Raw genomic sequence first — 22815 nt, 5'->3', positions numbered from 1 at the left:
AGATGTACAGGCCATCTGTCCCTGCAGATGACTGTCCCTGGTTCTGCTGGAGGTTTCTTCCTGTTAAAAGGGAGTTTTTCCTTCCCACTTCTCTACTCTGCAACATTTTACTCCTGATCTCGTTGATTCTAATATGGCAAGAAAGATGAGATCCTCCAGTTTGTGTCAGTAACCTCTCAACATCCACCAGTCCAATCCAGTGAATAAACAATGGGTGTCAAACTCCAGTCCTCGAGGGCTGGTGTCTCGAAACTTTTACATGTGTCCCAGATGCAACACCTGAATATAATAATTAGGTCATTAACAAAACTTGAATAGCCACAGCAGCTCATGAGTAAACGACTTGAGTGGGAATAGGGGGTTGGCACCTCAGTATGCAGTCAAGTTCTATAGAGTCTTGCTATTCGCCTACTAATTTTTTTTCAAGTGTGTTGCAGGGACACATTTAAAAATTTCAGGACACCGGTGTTGTGCCAGAAAGAGATCGCCTGCCAAAAAAACTGATTTCCAGTGTTTTTTATGAGTAATATCTTTACGTATGTTGGTAAATAGACTTCGGTGAACAGGTTGTACAAAGGGGTTATATATATATAATTTAAAAAGTTACCTGTTTTTCAAGTATCTTTAAAACTCTGTGTTATTGTACTTACATTATAACCAACCGGGTCCTTTTTGTCCACTTAAAATATGTTTAAAGAACTATTGTAATATTTTTTGCAATTTCTTTTGTCCTCTTGGCCAGCTTGCTCTTACAAAACAGATATTTTAAATGAGATATTTTAAACATAAATAAAGGATATATAAAAGTCACTGCCAAAAACTGATAGCGGCTTCTGCTTTGTTATAGGAATGTTTTTGGTGGCTTCAGATCACTTGATATTATTAATGAGGCATACATTTGACATATGTTTCATGTATTATAGACAAACAAGTTGTTTACAGCAGTTTAAATACAAGCAATCAGTTTTTGCAAATACCGGAAATCATTTTTTGGCGCCACACCGGTGTTATGGGAATTCATCCTACTTGACAAACCATCCTACTCGTTGTTTCTGCGCATGCGCACAACACGAAATTAAGTGGCGCGCCGTCCTACCTTTGTTAATAACAGCTAAAAACATACTCTGACGGGTAAAATTAAGTGCCAAACCATGGTACCTTTGTGAATGTGACCTACAAGCATACTTTAATGGGTAAAAAAAGTCAACTCTTGAGATTTGGGTTCACATCTATCCCTTTATATAAGATTTTCAGCAATATGTCACATCCACACAAAGATCCTATAAGAGAACTGAATTGAAACTTTACTTCTTTTAAGTTTCTGAAACTGTTGAGAATCTGAGGAAAACGCAAACTGACCCAAACTGATTTGATGATCAAATGCAGTACGTTTAAACCATACTGATGTAACACCCAGTTTCACCAGTAGATGGCAGAAAACGTTAAAAGTCAATCACAGCCATTTCAAGCGTCACTGAGAGGTTTAACCGGAGGAGCTATGATTCAGGCAGTGTGATCCAGATGGAAGTCCAGACTGAGTCTGATGTTTATCAATTTATGGTTTATAAGACACTAAAAAACACAATTTCTTTATTTTTAGGTCTGTGAAGGTTCTCAGTCATCCAGGTCATCGTAGTCAAAGGAGTTGCAAAGAAAAGCGTCTGGACTTCTTTAAGTTGCTTGAAGACGTTTCACCTCTCATCCGAGAAGCTTCTTCAGTTCTAAGGTCAAATGGCCGAGAGTCCCAGATTTAAATCAAGTGGGAGTATCCCCCCAAAGAAGTGACCAAGATGGCGCCGAGTATGGCAGCCTCGTCGCGAGCTCCCCCAAGCAACAGCTGTTTTTTGTGTTTAATTTTACTTTTTCTTTATTTTTTCACGAGTAGCACATGTCTCCTTGTGTACGACCGACAAACCTTACTGGACATAAAAGATGGACTTTCTCATCACTTTCCGGAGTTCAAGTTTTGCAACACGGACCCTCCGTTTGCAGACCCCCCATTCATCTCACCTGAGACGCCTTTGTTCTGGGCCCGTGGAGGCCGCAAACGCCGACGCAGAGGGAGAAGATCTGGCGTTCTGGTTCGACTGAGACGGCGCACTAACAGACCACCGTTACCCAGTTTATTACTGGCTAATGTGCAGTCTCTGGAGAACAAGCTGTGCGAGCTTCGGGCACGGATCTCATTCCAGCGAGAGATGCGGGACTGCTGCGTGATCTGCCTCACAGAAACCTGGCTATCGGACAAGGTACCGGACTCCGCAATACAACTACCGGGGTTCTCTGTGCACCGCGCGGACAGGTCACAGGAGCTTACTGGGAAAAGCAGAGGCGGTGGTGTATGTTTCATGATCAACAACAGCTGGTGTGATTATGCGAACGTGCACCCGGTCAAATCCTTCTGCTCACCGGACCTGGAGTACCTGATGATTAAGTGCCGGCCATTCTGGCTACCGAGGGAATTCACAGCAGTGATTATTACGGCTGTTTACATTCCCCCACAAGCCGACACTGACCGAGCACTCAGGGAACTGTACAGCGCGATCAGCAGTGAGGAAACCGCACACCCAGAGGCGGCGTTTATCACGACCGGGGACTTTAATAAGGGTAACCTGAAGAAAGTCTCACAAAAACTCCACCAACACATCCATTTCAGCACTCGTGGAGACCGGCTTCTTGACCACTGCTACACCTCTTTCCGGGATGCATACAAAGCCCTCCCCCGCGCCCCATTCGGCCAATCAGATCACCGCTCCATCCTGCTCCTGCCCGCCTACAGGCAGAAGCTGAAACAGGAAGCTCCAACCCTGAGGGCGGTGCACCGCTGGTCGGACCAATCGGAGTCTACGCTGCGGGACTGTTTTGATCACGCGGACTGGGAAATGTTTCACGTGGCTGCTAAAGACATTGATGAGTACACAGACTCAGTCTGCGGATTTATCAGAAAATGCGTGGAAGATGTCGTCCCATCCAGAACAGTTAAATCCTTCCCAAATCAAAAACCCTGGATTAACAGAGATGTTCGCACAGCACTGGCGGCACGGAGCACCGCTTTTGCCTCCGCGAACACATCGGACTACAAACACGCACATTACCAACTCCGGAAGACGATCAAAGCAGCCAAACGTGAGTACAGGGACAAGGTGGAGCAACATTTTGACAACCCTCGGAGTATGTGGCAGGGACTAAACACGATCACAGACTTTAGAGGGAAAACCAGCACACCGCAGACCACGGCCTCTCTGTGTGAGGATCTAAACGTATTCTACGCTAGATTCGACACAGCGAACACCACGAGACCGGACAGTGTGCGCACCGCGGATGATGTCAGTGCGCACACTGTGTCTGAGGAGGATGTGCGGAAGTGCTTCAGGAGGGTGAACGCACGCAAAGCTACTGGTCCGGACGGGATTCCCGGCCGCGTCCTCAAGTCATGCGCGGCTCAGCTGGCTGGAGTGTTTACACACATCTTCAACCTTTCCCTCTCTCTGTCTGTAGTCCCAGCCTGCTTCAAAATGGCCACCATCGTCCCTGTACCCAAATCCTCCACCATCTCCTCATTGAACGACTGGCGACCCGTAGCCCTGACCCCCATCGTGAGCAAATGCTTCGAGAAGCTGGTCAGGGACTTCATCTGCTCTGCACTACCCGACTCACTGGACCCTCTACAGTTCGCATACCGCCACAACAGGTCCACTGATGATGCCATAGCCCTGACACTCCATGCTGCCCTGTCACACCTGGAGAAGAGAGACACGTATGTGAGAATGCTGTTTGTAGATTACAGCTCAGCATTCAACACCATCGTTCCCTCGAAGCTGGACAGGAAACTGCAGGATCTAGGACTGAGCAGCTCCCTCGGCAGCTGGATCCTTAACTTCCTGTCTGACAGACGCCAAGTGGTCAGACTGGGCAGCACCACCTCATCCCCCATCACACTGAACACTGGTGCTCCACAGGGGTGTGTACTGAGCCCTCTCCTGTACTCACTCTACACCTACGACTGCACGGCCACTAGAAACTCCAACATCATTGTGAAGTTTGCGGACGACACTACAGTGGTGGGTCTTATTACCAACGGTGATGAGACGGCCTACAGGGAGGAGGTCAGCGCCCTGACCCACTGGTGTCAAGACAACCATCTCACCCTCAACGTCGCAAAGACAAAGGAGTTGATAGTGGACTTCCGGAGGTGCAGAGGAGTACACACCCCCATCACCATCAACGGCGCCGCTGTGGAGAGAGTGAGCAGCTTCCGCTTCCTTGGTGTACATCTGGCTGAGGATCTTACGTGGTCAGTACACATAAACAAAACAGTGAAGAAGGCGCAGCAGCGCCTCTTCTTTCTCAGGAGACTGAAGAGATTCGGCATGAGCCCCCGCATCCTCAGGACCTTCTATCGCTGTGCCATTGAGAGCATCCTCACTGGATGCATCACCACCTGGTACGGCAACAGCACCGCTCACAACCGCAAAGCTCTCCAGAGAGTAGTGCGGTGTGCTGAACGGATAATTGGAGGTGAGCTTCCCTCCCTCCAAGACATCTACAGGAAGCGGTGCCTGAGGAAAGCGGGGAGGATCATCAAGGACTCCAGTCACCCCAGCCATAAACTGTTCAGACTACTACCATCAGGAAGGAGGTTCTGCAGCATCCGGTCCCGTACCAGCAGACTGAGAGACAGCTTTTTCCATCAGGCCATCAGACTGCTGAACACTTCATAGACACCTCACCCTCACTACTGGAACTTCAACATTATGCACTCCATACTGTATATAAATACCACTGTTTTGCACATACCAACCTCTGTATATTTTATATATCTTATTTTATTGTTTACTTTATTTCATTTGTAAAACATGTATATACATACTATATACACACTCAAACACACACACGTAGAAAAACATATTTAGTATACACATTCAGTAATGTATATACCTTTACATATTGTACATATATTTATTACTTTTTAGATTAGCCATTTTTATATTTTGCTTGTTTTACATTATTGTATTTTGCACAACTCTGTTGCTTGTGAAGCTCGCACACAAGAATTTCACTCACATGTACTGTACCAGTGTACCTGCACATGTGATGTGACAATAAAAGTGATTTGATTTGATTTGATTTGAAGAGGGACAAAGGACCCCCTGGTGATCCTCTAATCACATGAGCCAAGGTGTGAAAGCGGATACACGTCATGTACTTCAGTTTAACTGTGTGTTTTTCACCCACTGAATGATCTCCCTAAGATAAGAAAATACACAAAATGTTGATGTCCTCTGGTCTGAGGTGCTGGGGGGACCAGTTAGAGACCAGCAGCTGGACATCAGTGGTTGGACTGGTGTACTACTTCAGTGAAGAGTAGATGATGTCTGGCTCTTGTTTAAAGTCTGAACACAAACACACACAGTTCAAACAACAGGAAACATGATTACACGCTTTGTAGTTCAATCAAGACCTCCAATCTCCACCTTTCTGCATCACACACAGTCCCAGTTCAGACTTTACTGGGAACCAGCTTAGATACAAATCAAAGAGCTACTGCCGACTAGTTGTTAAAGTTCACAGAAGTCAAACCTTGAGCTCAAAAATCTGAAAAAATTTGCTCTTTAACTGCATTAAATGACATTAAAAAGTCAAACATTTGCCACAAAGAACCATTTCTTGATGGTTCTTTGCAGCACTAAAAAAGGTTCTTCTATGGCATCAGTCTAAAGAACCACTTTTGGTTCCAGTTGACACCTTTATTTTTCTGAGTGTAGTCAAGGTTTAGTTTCAGCTACTTCAGATGTATACGAGAAGTTTGATGTCCTTCACAATTCTGAGCTTGAGTCTTGATGGTCACATGGTTAGATTAGCTTAGCACGATGGTTATAAACAGGGTGAGCAGCTAGCTTGACTTTGTCCAAAGATAAAGAGCAGCTGTACCTGGTTTTTGATGTTCTGATGGCTGTTTGTCCATAACTGATGTCTTCAGTTCTCACTGCTGAGTCGACTGCAAGTGAATCTTTGTCTGTGTAATAAATAATACAAATAATAGACATTTGCTATTACTATAAAAAAAAAATCATATAATTACACTACAGCAAAAATGTTTTTAATTAATGTAATGCTTCATGATGAAAAAATTAAATGCTTTTTTCTTTTTTTTTTTAAATGCCCAGAACCTTTTGTACTGTTTTTCTTTTTTTTTTTTTTTTATCGTCTTCACACCTCTGCTTTGAAACACAAAGTGACCACAAAGCTGCCATCTTGTTTCAGTGAACACTGACACTCTTCACCACAGAGTACAAAGCAAATACTTTTCACAACATGAGCACTAATATTAGACAAACTGGTACACTGTGATGACTACAATTAAACTAGAATCATCACTTCATTAAAAACCCAAGTAACGATACTGTGATAAACTGGGTCTAAAATGTTGGACTCACATAAATATATAAAAAATTACATTTAAATGAAAACTGAATAAAATGGAAACAGTCCTTAATGTAATTAATATTGACTTTGAATGGATGTGATCTGTGTGGAAAGTTTATTGAAATGCTTTTCCAAATGATGTCTCCGTGTTCCCTCCTGTTAACATGAACAGCTCTGTGCTGAAACACCTGCAGCTGAAGTGTTTTCTTTCTATCAGAAACAGGATGCTGGACGACTGCAGAGCTGTTAGCTTCAGTTAACCACAGACCACAAACACACAGTCCAGCTCACAGTGAACAACACTCAGTAAGTACAGAGTGAAACTTTACAGGCAGACGGTTGCATTTGAATAAGTATATCGAATTTTAAATAAAGTAAACAAATGTATCACAAAAGTATGAAATTATACAGTGGCTTGCAAAAGTATTCGAGATGATTCCAAACATTTTTTACAAATAAATAACTGAAAAGTGGGGTGTGCGTAATTATTCAGCCCCCTGAGTCAATACTTTGTAGAACCACCTTTTGCTGCAATTACTGCTGCCAGTTTACAGTTGTGCCATACTCCTTCCATTTCTGAATGATCGCTTGAACAGTGCTCAGTGGGATGTTCAAAGCTTGGGAAATCTTTTTGTAGCCTAAGCCTGCTTTAAATTTCTCAGTAACTTTATCCCTGACCTGTCTGGTGTGTTCTTTGGACTTCATGGTGTTGTTGCTCCCAATCTTCTCTTAGACAACATCAGAGGCCGTCACAGAGCAGCTGTATTTGTACTGACATTAGATTACACACAGGTGCACTCTATTTAGTCATTAGCACTCATCAGGCAATGTCTATGGGCAACTGACTGCACTCAGACCAAAGGGGGCTGAATAATTACGCACACCCCACTTTGCAGTTATTTATTTAAAAAAATGTTTGGAATCATTTATGATTTTCGTTCCACTTCTCACGTGTACACCACTTTGTATCGGTCTTTCACGTGGAATTCCAATAAAATTGATTCATGTTTGTGGCTGTAATGTGACAAAATGTGGGAAAGTTCAAGGGGGCCGAATAATTTTGCAAGCCACTGTATATTGTGATTTCATGGTTTGATTCTTGAAATGTGGAAATCTCACATGTTAAGAGCCAGAAACAGCCTTCATATTGACCCTGAAATTAAATACTCGGCAGCCATCTTGGTCAGTCCTTTGGGCAGATATTTATGCAGTTATGCAGTTTCATAGCTTGCAATTGACAGAAAAAACTGCGTGTGTAGAATCATCAGTGAAGCCTGATAAAGCTTGTGTAAATATATTGGTTATGTTACCCTGACAAAAGTTTTATCCAACAGTTATCCTTCTGCTACATATGTGTGAAGTTATGTGTTATACATCTTCATCAGAACATTAAACTTTTCAGAGCTGGAACATAACCTGAGAAAACCTGCAGATCCGTCAATGTTCACTTGAAGATCCGAAAATCTTTCAGTCCACAGCTGGACTGGCCGCCGGGCAGGTGATTTTTCGTTCTTATGGTGTTTACTCGGGGGGTGGCAAAATTGGTATTGCCTGGATCTGGCCCACACAATGTGATTACACATGGCCCACATATCGCAAAGGATGACAGCCCTTTGGTGGCCCACACTGGGCCCACATATAGGCCAGCTGCAGACACACAGGTGGTCCTGTGCTGGTGTGGCAGCACGAGGTGGAAATAAAGTAATTACTCTTCACAGTTTTAAAAAGACAACGCCACCCTGGGAATTTCACCCAGAGAATACTGGAGGTAACACTAATCACTACGAAGGCAGTTAGGTTTGTTATACTCAATACAGAGACGAGGTTCAATGATAAAATAAATTGACAATTTATTAATTAAAACAACATTTAAAAGCACGGTGATAAATATCAGTGTAAAAGTATGCAAAAAAAGGTATTCAGAGCTGAGGCTTACCAGTGGAGGGCAGGGATGCCACACACAAACTCAAAAAAAGAAGAAAATACACCAAGACAGTGCAGCACACACTCACACTAATAAACTAAACAAGGCAGGTGTGTACACTCAAAGGCTCCCACCACCAAGGCACCCTAGTCTCCTCCACGTCGGCGCTCCGCATCTGAATAAAAGAAACAAAGAAAATTTTAATATATTGCAACAAAACTAATATGCAGCGCTGGGGGATAACCCAACTGCAGGACCACACTGGTGATCTACAGCTAGAAAAAGGGCCTCCCACCAGTGGCGTAACAAAAATCCAAACTACAAATCAAATACAGTAAAACAACATACAATCTGGATAAAACTCTAAAATCTGGAGCAAACGGAATCGCCGTATTGCTCCAACTTGCCGTCTACACGACTACAAGTTAACGGTCAATCAATATGCACGCCAGCTAAGTCCGATAACCGGCATGCATATGGCCGCTGTCCACGCCGCCGTCCACTGTAAAAGCTGGCAGCAGCAGGGAAAGAAATCTCGCAACGGGAACAGACGGTATAAGCACAGCAAAGCAAAGCAGCACAGCAAAGCAGCAGCACTTCAGTTCACGTAACTTGGCGCAAAACTCAGGCCCACACTTCCACGTAAGCCGTGTCATAAAACGTAAGCAGAATGGCTCAGAGGAGGCTTCTACAGCTACGACCAGCTGCGATGGAGGCTTCAGAAAAGTAACCCGCAACTAATCTCAGCAACACCAACAGGAAGTCAGGTGACCAAAAAGGAGGTCACAGGCAAGCGATCCAGGGACACTCGAATGGCCACTATTTATACTAGCGCCCCCTAATGCGCCAGGCTGAAAGTGGGTTGGACCGAGGGATAACATTCATCCTGCCACACTGGCATAGAAAAGTTTCAGCTCTGGCTCCAGATGTCAGCCTCTAGCCTCTTCCTAACTATATTCATACTCCAACGGATGCATCAGAGGGCATGCCATCACATAAACAGTGCCATCTACGATAGGCCTGGCCCATATCTGGATGACATACCATTTACCATGCCAGAAGTCACCAGATCCGGGCCAGACCCCTCTGCCATATGGGTAGTTTTCATTTAAAGGCTTTATGGCTTTTCCTATAATACCTGGTGGGCCAGTCTCTAGTTGAAATGTCAGGGCCGATTTTTTTGTCCAAGTCCAGGCCTGATTTATTCCCCATAGTTACCCATGTTGACATTTCCAATACAGCAGTCAAAGAAAAGACGAGAAATACACTGACCAACATGTTTACTATGATAACCAAGAGAACAAAAACAAAAACAAATGCACAACCCTACCAATGCTTTGTCTGACTGGCTGTTGTTGATGATTTGATGTTTTGAAATAGTACATAACATGAGTGATGATGTCATTTTCTTCACTTTCTTCTTGGTCTGTAAATATTTTACAAAATGAACAATAACATACATTATAATCAAAACAGAGATTACACTGAAGTGAGTTGTTACTGTGATCATAGTGAATGTGAACTTTATTCTACTAAACAAACTCAGATATGAAAGATCAGGAAGTCTGAGTCTCACCTTCAGGTTTCCTGTGAACACATCGTCTCACCAGCAGAACCAGTAACACCAGTAGACATACAACACAGACTGATCCAACAGATGACAACACAGAAAGAACAGGAGGAGAGGTGGATGCAGGTGGAGGTGTGGATGCAGGTGGAGGTGTGGTGGTGTGTTCCCCTAAAATAAAGCAAACACAGTCATTAAGTTGTCGTCACATTGTGAATGTTGAAAGCTGCAGAAACACAGACAGGTGAGTGTGTCACCTGTGACAGTGATCCAGCTGGATGGAGACTCTCCATGACCGCTGATGTCACACTTGTAGAGGCCTTCATCAGACCTGGAAACATGCTGGATGGTCATGTGACCTGTAGGCTGCTTCCTGATGAGGGAGCCATCTTTATAGAAAGCAGCTGGGAGGTTGGAGGGAGTGGTCTTTGTTTTACAGAGCAGAGTGACGTCATCTCCCTCCATCACAGGGAGGACAGGACTCTGCAGGATCACTGATCCACCTCAACACAGAGACAAACTACAGCATTTCATCCATTTACACACAGCTTCATCAACACTAACTCCACACACTCAGCTTACCAGTGACTGTCAGGTTAACCATGTTACTGATGGGACCCTCTCTGGACTCACACCAGTAAACTCCACTGTCCAATGGGAAAACATTGATGTTACAGGAAGAACTAGGCAACCTTCCCTCCACATCTCCACACTGATCCCTCTGTCGTGTGCTTGTGTTTCTCCTCAGAGTCCATCCAGCAGAGCTGTCGACCTCCTCACAGCTCAGAGACACAAAGTTTCCTTCAAAGAACTGAGAGCTGCTGGGACTCACAGTCAGACGAGCTGTGAGGGTTAAAGTGGAAAAATGATGACCTGTTAGATTTATAGAGCTGCCTAATTAGTTCAGTTTTATATGTGAGAGCTATTCAGAAACATGAACCCAATCAGGTCATATCAGTGAGCATTTCTCAGGTTTAAACTGTGACAGAAGAAGGTTACTGACCTTGGTTTGTTGTGCAGCTCAGCAGTGAGATCAGAACTAAAGAGAAATGACACTCAGGTTGATTTGAGGTGAACATAAATCCTTTAAAGGTCACCAAACATCACAGGCAACTTTCACCTCACTGTCACCCGTACTGTTGAAAATACACTCACTGAAGATCTCATTATTTACGCCTTGTTAATTTTTAGTTGGACCACTTTTGCTTTAGAAATGTTTGAATACTCTCATAGGTTCAACACAGTGCTGAAAGCATTTTGTTCCATGTTCATATGATAGCAACACACAGTCCCTAATGTTAATCTCCCATTCCAACACGTCCCAAATGTTCTATATTGTCTTTCAATCTTTTTGGTCTTTATTGTGTTTTTATTGTTTCTTCCTTTTTTCTCTGCTTGAATTTGATGCTTGCAATGCAACTATGATGTATTCAATATTGAATCTACTGCATTGCGACCTGGTAACTATGTGTCATACTAGTGACATTTGTAAGGTACTAGTAAATGCTTCGTTCATCATAATTATGTCATTTTAAAAATTCACAACTAATTGCGACTATGAATAGGAACATTACTAGCAGTGTTGTAGTAACAGTGATAGCTGTACATGGTGTAACAGTAACGAATGGATAAACACATCTGCTTTTATAAGTGACATACTAAGGAGGTTTAATCATTTATAAATGATGAATTAAGCACTTTCTAATGACTTACTAATGCTTCATAATGTGACGTAATTATACTACTATACTACTGAGGCAATCTGAATACAGTCAACTTATCATGTTAAAGAAAGCAGTTTGAAATAACTGGTGGGTTATGGGTGTGGTTGTTGAATGATGCTCAGTCGGTACTAATCGACCCAAAGAAGCCCCAAGAAAATATCCCTCACTCCATGACACAAGCAGCAGCATGAACCATTCATACAAGACGGACTGAATCCATTCTTTCATGTTGATTAGTCCAAATCCTGATCCTACCATCTGAATGTCACACTGCACTCGTCAGGCCAGGAAATGCTTTTTTCTAATCTTCTGTTGTCCAATTTTGGGGGGCATGAGTGAACTCCAGGCTCAGTTTCCTGTTCCTAGCTGACATTATTGACAACTCACGTGGTCATCTGCTGCTGTAGCCCTTCAAAGTTTCCTTTGAAGAACTGAGAGCTACTGGGATTCACAGTCAGAGGAGTTGTAAGGATTAAAAGAGTTGAGGTTATGTGCATTTACAGATGCTCTTTTGCATATCAGTTGTAGCAAGTGGTTACTGCTGCTTGAAGCAGTTTGGCCATTCTCCTCTGAGCTTATTTCACCCAGATAACTGCTGCTCACTGGATATTTTCTATTTTTCAAATCTTTCTCTGTAAACCTGGAACACAGTTTATGGAAAAGTCCCAATAGATCAACAGTTTCTGAAACACTCAGACGATACCTGTCTGACATCAGCTAGTACAGCACAATCATCTTGATCTTATCTACATTACATTCAAATAATTTACATCACTTTCCCCCATATTGATACTCAATTTGAACTTCAGCATGCCATCTTGACCATGTCAAGAGGCCTAAATTAAGGTGCTGCCATGTGATAATGAGCAGTTAACCTTTTGTACGTAATAAAGAGGCTTGCGAGAACATTTTATCACTAATTCAAATTTGACTGGATTTACATTTTTAAAAATGGTTATTTACACAAAAGCCCAAAATTTTGGACTCTTCTACACCAATTTAAACATTTTATATAAAAAGCAGAACTTAGAGCAATCATTGCAATTAGAATTTGTGCAATACATTTATCTAACCCTGCAGCTGTGTTCAAATTATGAGTGAATGATTTGATCTTTTCACTGCCTGCTGTGTTTCCTCCTGAGCAAAGATAAAGAGTCAGTTCAGACCTGCAGTTGGTCCTCGTGGTGTTTTGAACTTGAATTCAGCCTGATTTGTTTTTCATGTCTTCTCCTCCATCATCAGTTATCAGGAGAGCAGACAGTCAAAGTACAAGAATTCAAACAAACACAGAGATTCTACTTACAGAGCAGACACAGCACAGATGTTTCCTTCATCGTCCTTCTCACTCATTTGAGCTTTTTTCATTTCTCTCACTGACACCAAGTAAAGCCCGCCCTCTTCCTCTGAGCACCAGCTTTCTATTGGTTCAAATACAGAGGTGGGGGACACATTTTAAGATACAAGTCATCTAAGCAGTTAATAAAAAATATATGTTGCAACTTTCTGTCTGTTTTTGTCTAAAACATGTTAAAATAAAACATTTATGGGTAACCAAATGAAAACAAAGTAAAAAACAAACAAACAAAAAAAAATCAAACATCCTTTTGCTCTCACTGATCTGTAGTTTGGTTGATGAACAAATCCATGTCCATGTAGTTACGTCCCCCTCAGTGAGAGAGGCAGATATGAGCTGAAACACAGGAATCAAACCAGGGACGCTGCTGTTATGGAGCTGAACTGGAACCATTCAGACACTGAGGCCCTCTGAACACATTTTAATTACAGCTGTGCAGAGACACACTGATGACTGACTGGAACACTATGATTCACATTTTACATTAACACCATCCTCACACATGGTTTATATATGACCACTAAAGGGAGATGTTGGACTTTAAATTTCATGTTTTCTTCTTTTTTTTGAAAAAAAGGGAGGGAAAAATATGCTCTACATGTGCAGTTCATAATACAGCGGCAGTTTCATATTTATGGATAAAGATTAACTTCACCTAAAGATGTGGTCAGGATAGTGAAGAAACAGACTGTGTAAACAGTGAATTTTAGGGGCTTCCTGGTTTGTCTACAGTGATTCTAATAAAAAGAGAGGTCAAAATTTTAACTTCAAAATGACATTGATGATGATAAAATTAAACGAATGTTGATGTTTTTCAATGCACAATGTTTTTTGCCTTGTCACTTCTGTTCATTCCACTTAATTTTTGTCTGTTTAGCATGTGAAGAAAATGCAACCTAAACCTGCAGCAAAGTGGGCTGATGGTCTACTGGTTGATGTCAATATGTTTATTACATGCTGTTATAAAGCAACAGCTCTGATGTAACAACCTATTTCACCAAAAGGTGGCAGCAACATTAAAATGGAATCCATGGCTGTGTCGAGCTTCTCTACACTGTTGAGTCTGTGCTGGGTTAGCAGACGTCCACATGTTCATGAGTTTGTTATTTATCACTAAACACTCAGCTCTCTGTGTGTCTATATGTTTTTACTAAAGCAAAGCTGATAAACATTCATAATTTTCTACAGTCCACCTTAAAATGTAAATGTAAAATTTGCTTCATTTTAGAAGCTGCTACAAGAGTTCTGCTCTGTTTGGTTTTTAAAAGTTTTAAAAGACCCCAGGTGCAGGCTGTGTTAAGATGCCCCTGAGACAATAACAGCAGGGTGAAAGATGCTAGCAGGCAGGGCATACATAACCAAGTGGCTGGCATAGTGTACAGGAACATCTGTGCCGAGTATAACCTGGAAGTCCCGAGGTCAAAATGGGAGATGCCCCCAAGGGTGATGGAGAATGACCGAGCTAAGATCCTGTGGGACTTCCAGATACAGACGGACAAAATGGTGGTGGCTAACCAACCGGACATAGTGGTGGTAGACAAACAGAAGAAGACGGCCGTAGTGATCGATGTAGCAGTTCCGAATGACAGCAACATCAGGAAGAAGGAACACGAGAAGCTGGAGAAATACCAAGGGCTCAGAGAAGAGCTCGAGAGGATGTGTAGGGTGAAGGTGACGGTGGTCCCCGTGGTAATCGGAGCACTAGGTGCAGTGACTCCCAAGCTAAGCGAGTGGCTCCAGCAGATCCCGGGAACAACATCGGAGATCTCTGTCCAGAAGAGCGCAGTCCTGGGAACAGCTAAGATACTGCGCAGGACCCTCAAGCTCCCAGGCCTCTGGTAGAGGACCCGAGCTTGAAGGATAAACCGCCCGCAGGGGCGTGCTGGGAATTTCATATATATATATGTATGGGCAGCACGGGGGAATGGTGGTTAGCACTGTTGCCTCATAGGCTGGGGTCTTTCTTTGTGGAGTTTGCATGTTCTCCCCGTATTTGGCTGGGTTCCCTCCGGGTACTCCGGCTTCCTCCCACAGTCCAAAGACATGCAGTTAGTGGGGATAGGTTAATTGGAAACACTAAATTGCCCATAGGTGTGAATGTGGTAGTGAAGGAGAGCACAAATGGTTGTCTCTGTCTATGTGTTACCCCTAGAACAGACTGGCGACCTGTCCAGGGTGTACCCTGTCTTTGGCCATAAAAGAGCTGCGATAGGCTCCAGCACCCCCCGCAAGCCTGAAAAGGATAATCAGAAGCAAATGGATGGATGGATATATATACATATACACAATGAGAGTATTTTACCTTATTAGTTCATTTCTGTTGACTAAGGAAATAAAGATATTAAACCTATTTACACATAGTATTGATTCTTCTTTCATTCTCTTCTTTGCAGGTTTCTTTCAGTAGATGTTGCTGCTGTTCTGGTTGAATGCCTATTCTTTTTTTCTCTCTTTTTTTGGAGAGAAATGAGGCATGTACTGGTTAGCCACAACCAAACCGGAAGAAGTCAAATTTTCCATCTGACACCTCAGTGAATACCACAGAACCACACGAAGAAAGAAATGAGAACAAAGGTTTATTAATCTAACAGAAGCCAGATCACTACCATGAGAGCAACAGCACTGATACTGTGGTGATGAAACATTAACATAGTTATATTATAATTGCTGATTTTAAGTATACATTTAAAACAGAACTTAAAATAGTATTTTTTTTTCAATCACATGAGTGTACATAATCTAGAAAAAAAATGGTACATGGACTGGTTCTTATATAGCGCATTTCTACTCTCCTGGAGTACTCAAAGCACTCTATACATCACGCCACATTCACCCAATACACACAAGCACTATTATCTATACAGTGAGTGCTTTCTAACTATCATTCATATGCATTCATACTCCAATGGATGCATCGGAGAGCAAGTCTGGGTTAGTATCTTGCACAAGGATATTTGGCATGCAAACTGGGGGAGCCAGGGATCAAACCACCAACCTTCCAATCAGCAGCTGACCTGCTCTACCTCCTGAGCTACAGCCACCCCAAGGTGACAGCACCTTGTTTTCCTAGGCAGTCTCTCATCCAAGTACTAACCAAGCCCAACCCTGTAGCTCCCGAGATCAGATGATATTGGGTGTGCTCAGGGTGGTATGGCCGTAAGCTATTAATATACTTCTTTGTAACATATGGATGTCCTCTGGTCTGTGGTGCTGGGGGGACCAGTTAGAGATGAGCAGCTGGGCGTCAGTGGTTGGACTGGTGGACTACTTCAGTGAAGAGTAGATGATGTCTGGCTCTGGTTTAAAGTCTGAACACAAACACACACAGTTCAAACAACAGGAAACATGATTACAAGCTTTGTAGTTCAATCAAGACCTTCAATCTTCACCACTCTGCATCACACACAGTCCCAGTTCAGACTGTACTGGGAAGTACATCATTTACAAGCCACAGAAGTTTCATATTGTCCAACTTAAACCGTTTCATTAAACATCAATAAAATTCACAAAACTCAAACCTGAAACCCACAGATCTGAGGCAGTTAGCTGATTATGTGCATGAAATGCCATTAAAAAGCCTTATAATTCCTGCTTCCCGCTTCTATCTCTCTCTGCTGTGTTGACTCGCTGAGGGAGTGGTGAGGATTCAGACTATAATGGTGAGCAGTGAAAGGAGACATGGGTGTTTAAAGTTTCAAAAAGTGACTTTAAACAGAAAATAAAAGAGGACCTAAAATTGGCCGTTGTGGTAAACTACAGTTAATGTGAGCTGAAGATGGTGAGATATTATTTATGATGAAAACAATAGTTATTTGTAAGAGATGTGAAGAAACTGCAATGTTTCTGATTTGAACCCATTTTTTAAATAATCAATAGGTTTTACTGATATTCTAAAAAAACTGCGCTGTGATCTACTTAAGAAAATGACAGAGCGGACAACAGACAGAGGACAGTTATGGAATCAGCAAGTGCAAAGGATTAGTGATGAGGATGGGGGGGCAACTATGAAGAGCACGACAAGTGGAAAGGTGGTTGGCTGGGAGTGATTTTTTAATGTGACCTCATACACTGACCTAAATATTTTAAACTAATGTTACTGTTTAATTTGAACATTCACCAGCAGAACAGGCAGGAAGAAAAAGTTGGTGCACAAGAGAAACAAGCTTTATTTGTTTATTTGTTACTCAAACAAATATTTAATTACAAAAAACAACTATTATTTTTTTTTTATTATATTCTTTTTTTTTCTTTTTTTTTGGCTGCTTTTGAATAAAAAACTGACAGTTCTGTTCATTTCAGTTAAGTTCCATTTCAACAGATGCAGGATGGCAAATGTATAACTCTTGCATTCTGTTGTTCATAAACTTTAAAGGTTTCTTTTTAATAACTGAAAAACTTTCCTTTATGAGGAATAAGCAGTTTGATATCCTGAAACTGGGTCAAGATGAGCTTAGCTTAACAGAAAGACTGAAAACAGTCTGGAAACAAGCAGCTCATCTGACTGTTTCCAAAGTTAAAAACAGAGCAGCTGTACCTCTGGTCCTCTTTGGTGTGATGGTTATTTCTCCATAACTGATGGCTTCTGTTCTCACTCCTGAGTAGACTGCAGCTGGATCACTCTCTGCACAATGAAACACAGAGAAATTGTTGCATGTACAACAGAAACAGTACTGTTTACTATTACACTACAGCTGCGGCACCAAGTTTTTATTACTTATTTATACACAAATTAAATGAAAACCTTTATACACAGCTGTGGGTTTTCATATTTTTTTTCCACTTCTTACCACCTCTGCTGAAAAACATTTGACCAGAAAGAACTGGTGGGTGTATCTGTGAACATGGGGGGCAGACGACCACAAAGCTGCCATCTTCTTCTAATACAGACTGAGATGCTTCACCACAGAGCACAAAGCAAACTTGTTCTCACAACAAGAACACTTCTGTTCGCCAAACCAGTACACACTGTGGTCAGAGGTCTCATCACAATAAGACTACAGTTAACTGGTGTCAACAACAGGAAGTTGCTTCTGTGGTTTCACATGTGGAAAGAAGTCAAAATAAGTCATTGTCTTAAAGTAGGTTAAGTGTGATCAGATTGTCTCTTTAGACATCTCCTAGTGACAATTAATTCTTAATGTTAACAACTAAATCCAGATAGCAGACCCATCTAGTCTAAACAAGCCTGCTGGAGGATTTAAAACTAAGTTATGGCGCTGCCAAAGTCACAACATAGATGGAATTTTGCCCAGATAAGGTGAAGCTGTGGCTGAGACCACAAAATTAGTTAGGTTCTAATTTTGCTCCAGGTGTCTGTCATCCAGTAGCAGCTGGTTCATCTGTGCTGCGAGACGCTCATGGAGTGCAGTCAGCTTCTTCAGCCAGCAGGCATGAATCATGTTAGGTCTGGTGCTGTCCAACTATTCATACTGAAGACCCCTTCTTAGATTTCTCCCACTGTGATGGTTACAGGACCCTGTTTAGGTGGTTGCTGTGGCCTGCTCTGAGATCCGCTATCCACTGACCATTGTGGTTATGCATTGCATCCTTCTCCCATAGGCTCTTCCAGTACTGTCTTGTGGCGCTGTTCCCCTGCCACTGAGCGCATATCTTGGTTCTGTGGAGGGTACTGCTACTTGTGGCTGTTCATCTCACTGATCACTGCTGCCATGGTGCTGATCAGCTGATTAGTCTCAGTTTTGTTAGCAGTAGGAATTTTCCGTTGTGCTACTTTCACATCATCTAGTAGATCTTCAGAGGGTACTTCACATGGTCTTGGTAACTAGCTATGGAGGATCCACGTATCAAGTTTCACCTTTTCGGTTAGTTCCTGTTGTCCTGGCTCCCTCTTGCCATAACATTTGTGTTGTACCTTATCAATATCTACCCATGAGAGCAGTTACTTCTTCCGAATTTTGGAAGACTGAGCTAGTTGTTTCGCCATAAATCTAGATGCAAGGTATCGAAGATCCCATAGGTCCCACATCCTATTCATGAAACCTGTTCCACTGAGGTTGCTTGCATAGTGGCATTCCAACAGCACTCTATTCGCATCTCTTGCCCTCTTGTGCCTTCTTGTTCCAGTAGCCCACAGCTCAACAGTCTGTCCTGGTTCCTCAAGCTGGACGCAGACCTTGGTAATCTGGACGACGTCCAAGCTGGTATGGCTTCAGTTTTCTGTCTCTCGCTCATATCTGAGGTAGGCTTGGTTAGCATGGGAGAGTCTAATCTAGGGAGCAGAGAGTCTCTAAGCGGATAGAGACTCTCTGGTCGGGAGTAGAACCCCAGAGGTGTGTACAATATGTACTGTGAAATTTTTTAAATAAAAGGTGAAAAAAAAGGTCTATGATTAAACAGCTTATTATAAATAGCGGTTACATTTCTGTCACCTTAAAAGTCTGCAATATGTACCCTGTTAATAAAATTAATTGATCCCACAGTTAAAGTCACAACTGTAGTTTACTGCTCAGATCTAGAAATAGTATGAAATGAATGGATGCAAAAAATGACTGATGGTCTTGTGATGACAAACTAATCATTTTGCATTAACAACTTGTCATCTTTAGGAGCAATAGCTGCAGAAATAGATCATGATAAGCACATGTACCTCTTATATTTAATTTGTTTTGCTTCTTTTTGATGATTATTTGTCCATAAATGATGTCTTCTGTTTTCACTGCTGGGTGGGGTGTAACTGGATCACTCTCTGCAGAAAAAAACACATATGGAAGACAACACTGCAAGTCATCCATCTGATAACACAGCTGCTTGTATAGAAACTTCTACTGCAGTAATCTTTGCACAAAAAGCATTTATATAGTTAATAAGTAAGTAACAATAGTATGTAAATAGAAAACATGAGTGCTCAACACCAGGATTCTTGTATTAGGTCAACATGCCTGAAAGTCAAAAACTAAAAATAATTAACTTTATAAAAGTTAGATTCTGAATTTGGATCTATATACACCAGATACTGAGAGTAATAGAATTTAAAATTTTGTTGCCACAAATACAACAATAAAGTTCCCTCTATGTTTTAAAACTAACACTTTACTTTTGTTTAACACCTTCATCTGATTTATTTTTTTAGATCAGAAACAGGATTTTGAATGACTGCAGAGCTGTTAGTGTCTGTTAACCACAAACAACAATCACACAGTCCAGAACCCAATGAACAACATTCAGCACACAACAACAAACCTTAAAGACAGACAACTGCATTTAATCAAGATGATCAAGTTGTTACATTTGGATAAAGGAAGAAAGGCACTCTAATTTCCACTTAAGGTGTCAGCAATGACTCAGTCCACATACAGGTCCTTCTCAAAAAATTAGCATATTGTGATAAAGTTCATTATTTCCTGTAATGTACTGATAAACGTTAGACTTTCATATATTTTAGATCCATTACACACAACTGAAGTAGTTCAAGCCTTTCATTGTTTTAATATTGATGATTTTGGCATACATAACTCATGAAAACCCAAAATTCCTGTCTCAAAAAATTAGCATATTTCATCCGACCAATAAAAGAAAAGTGTATTTAATACAAAAAAAGTCAACCTTCAAATAATTATGTTCAGTTATGCACTCAGTACTTGGTCGGGAATCCTTTTGCAGAAATGACTGCTTCAATGCGGCGTGGCATGGAGGCAATCAGCCTGTGGCACTGCTGAGGTGTTATGGAGGCCCAGGATGCTTCGATAGCGGCCTTAAGCTCATCCAGAGTGTTGGGTCTTGCGTCTCTCAACTTTCTCTTCACAATATCCCACAGATTCTCTATGGGGTTCAGGTCAGGAGAGTTGGCAGGCCAATTGAGCACAGTAATACCATGGTCAGTAAACCATTTACCAGTGGTTTTGGCACTGTGAGCAGGTGCCAGGTCGTGCTGAAAAATGAAATCTTCATCTCCATAAAGCTTTTCAGCAGATGGAAGCATGAAGTGCTCCAAAATCTCCTGATAGCTAGCTGCATTGACCCTGCCCTTGATAAAACACAGTGGACCAACACCAGCAGCTGACATGGCACCCCAGACCATCACTGACTGTGGGTACTTGACACTGGACTTCAGGCATTTTGGCATTTCCCTCTCCCAGTCTTCCTCCAGACTCTGGCACCTTGATTTCCGAATGACATGCAAAAGTTGCTTTCATCTGAAAAAAGTACTTTGGACCACTGAGCAACAGTCCAGTGCTGCTTCTCTGTAGCCCAGGTCAGGCGCTTCTGCCACTGTTTCTGGTTCGAAAGTGGCTTGACCTGGGGAATGCAGCACCTGTAGCCCATTTCCTGCACACGCCTGTACACGGTGGCTCTGGATGTTTCTACTCCAGACTCAGTCCATTTCTTCCGCAGGTCCCCCAAGGTCTGGAATCGGTTCTTCTCCACAATCTTCCTCAGGGTCCGGTCACCTCTTCTCGTTGTGCAGCGTTTTCTGCCACACTTTTTCCTTCCCACAGACTTCCCACTGAGGTGCCTTGATACAGCACTCTGGGAACAGCCTATTCATTCAGAAATTTCTTTCTGTGTCTTACCCTCTTGCTTGAGGGTGTCAATGATGGCCTTCTGGACAGCAGTCAGGTCGGCAGTCTTACCCATGATTGCGGTTTTGAGTAATGAACCAGGCTGGGAGTTTTTAAAAGCCTCAGGAATCTTTTGCAGGTGTTTAGAGTTAATTCGTTGATTCAGATGGTTAATAGCTCATTTAGAGAACCTTTTAATGATATGCTAATTTTTTGAGACAGGAATTTTGGGTTTTCATGAGTTATGTATGCCAAAACCATCAATATTAAAACAATGAAAGGCTTGAACTACTTCAGTTGTGTGTAATGAATCTAAAATATATGAAAGTCTAATGTTTATCAGTACATTACAGGAAATAATGAACTTTATCACAATATGCTAATTTTTTGAGAAGGACCTGTAGACTCTCATGTTAAAATGTTCAGCCACACAGTAGAATTAAGGGTGTTTGTAGTTTGCAACAAAAAACATTTATTGTCGCTATAGGTAACCTGTTAAGCCCCAAGGGGTTTTCTGAGCTGTGTGTGACCTCTGACATTAGGAGGTCACACACGGTGCTTTCAGTTTTGGACTGTCGCAGGGGTGTGGTTTCTGGCTTTGCTGCAGTGGAGGGATGGTGCAGCTAGCTTGAGGGGCAGTGTCAGGGTGGCTGGCAAAGCAGCTACTTCCACCCAGTAATCAAACTGTCCAGCTCAGTGACGCAGGGACTCAAGAGAGGAGCAGAGTGTGGTGTGGATAAGCAGCTGAAAGCTGACCTCCAAACGTAAGGAGAAATTTATTGTGGAAATCAATATGACAAAACTGTTACCTGAGGCTGCGTGGCGTCAATTCATTTCACAGTGGTGACAAAACCCTAAATAGTCATGTCAGACCTACAATTTGCACCACCCGTGCAGACCATGCATCAGATGGGGAAGGGGGATGATTCACAGGTCTTCATGGAGGCATTCCAGGCTACAGGTGAGGCATGTCGGGGGAGGCCCAGACGGCAGCCCTGAGCCTGCCCCCCGTGTCCTGGAGGTGTTTTCAGGATGCTTCCTGGGCCGTGTTGGATTGGCTGGGCCTCTCCACAGAGGACCAGCAGGCGGTTCGCAGCAGTTAGATGGCGAAGGGGATCAGGCATTCGCCTGGGACTGGAAGCTGCACAACGCCACGGTGAGATGGCTGCAGCTCAAGCCATCGAAGGGTGAGGCACAGATGCTCTATGTGATTGTGCTGGAGCAGTTTGTTGAGGGGCTGCCTAGAGAGACAGAGGTGAGCGTGGATACAGCGGCCGGCCTTGCCAACAGTCACTTGACTG

General features: G+C 42.5%; 1 long non-coding RNA gene across 1 annotated transcript; it reads right to left on the bottom strand.

The window, feature by feature from the left end:
* Positions 1–5018: 5018 nt before the first annotated feature.
* LOC134617860 (uncharacterized) lies at positions 5019–9088 on the bottom strand. Its single transcript, XR_010091734.1, has 3 exons — positions 7843–9088; positions 5932–6016; positions 5019–5393 (listed from the first exon to the last, which is right to left on the bottom strand). It is a non-coding gene; the product is annotated as an uncharacterized LOC134617860 (long non-coding RNA).
* Between the last annotated feature and the right edge of the window lie 13727 nt (positions 9089–22815).

Source organism: Pelmatolapia mariae, linkage group LG3_W (genome assembly GCF_036321145.2).
Source record: "Pelmatolapia mariae isolate MD_Pm_ZW linkage group LG3_W, Pm_UMD_F_2, whole genome shotgun sequence".
In the NCBI taxonomy this organism is placed as follows: Eukaryota; Metazoa; Chordata; class Actinopteri; order Cichliformes; family Cichlidae; genus Pelmatolapia; species Pelmatolapia mariae.
This window is presented reverse-complemented; position numbering and strand designations above follow the sequence as displayed.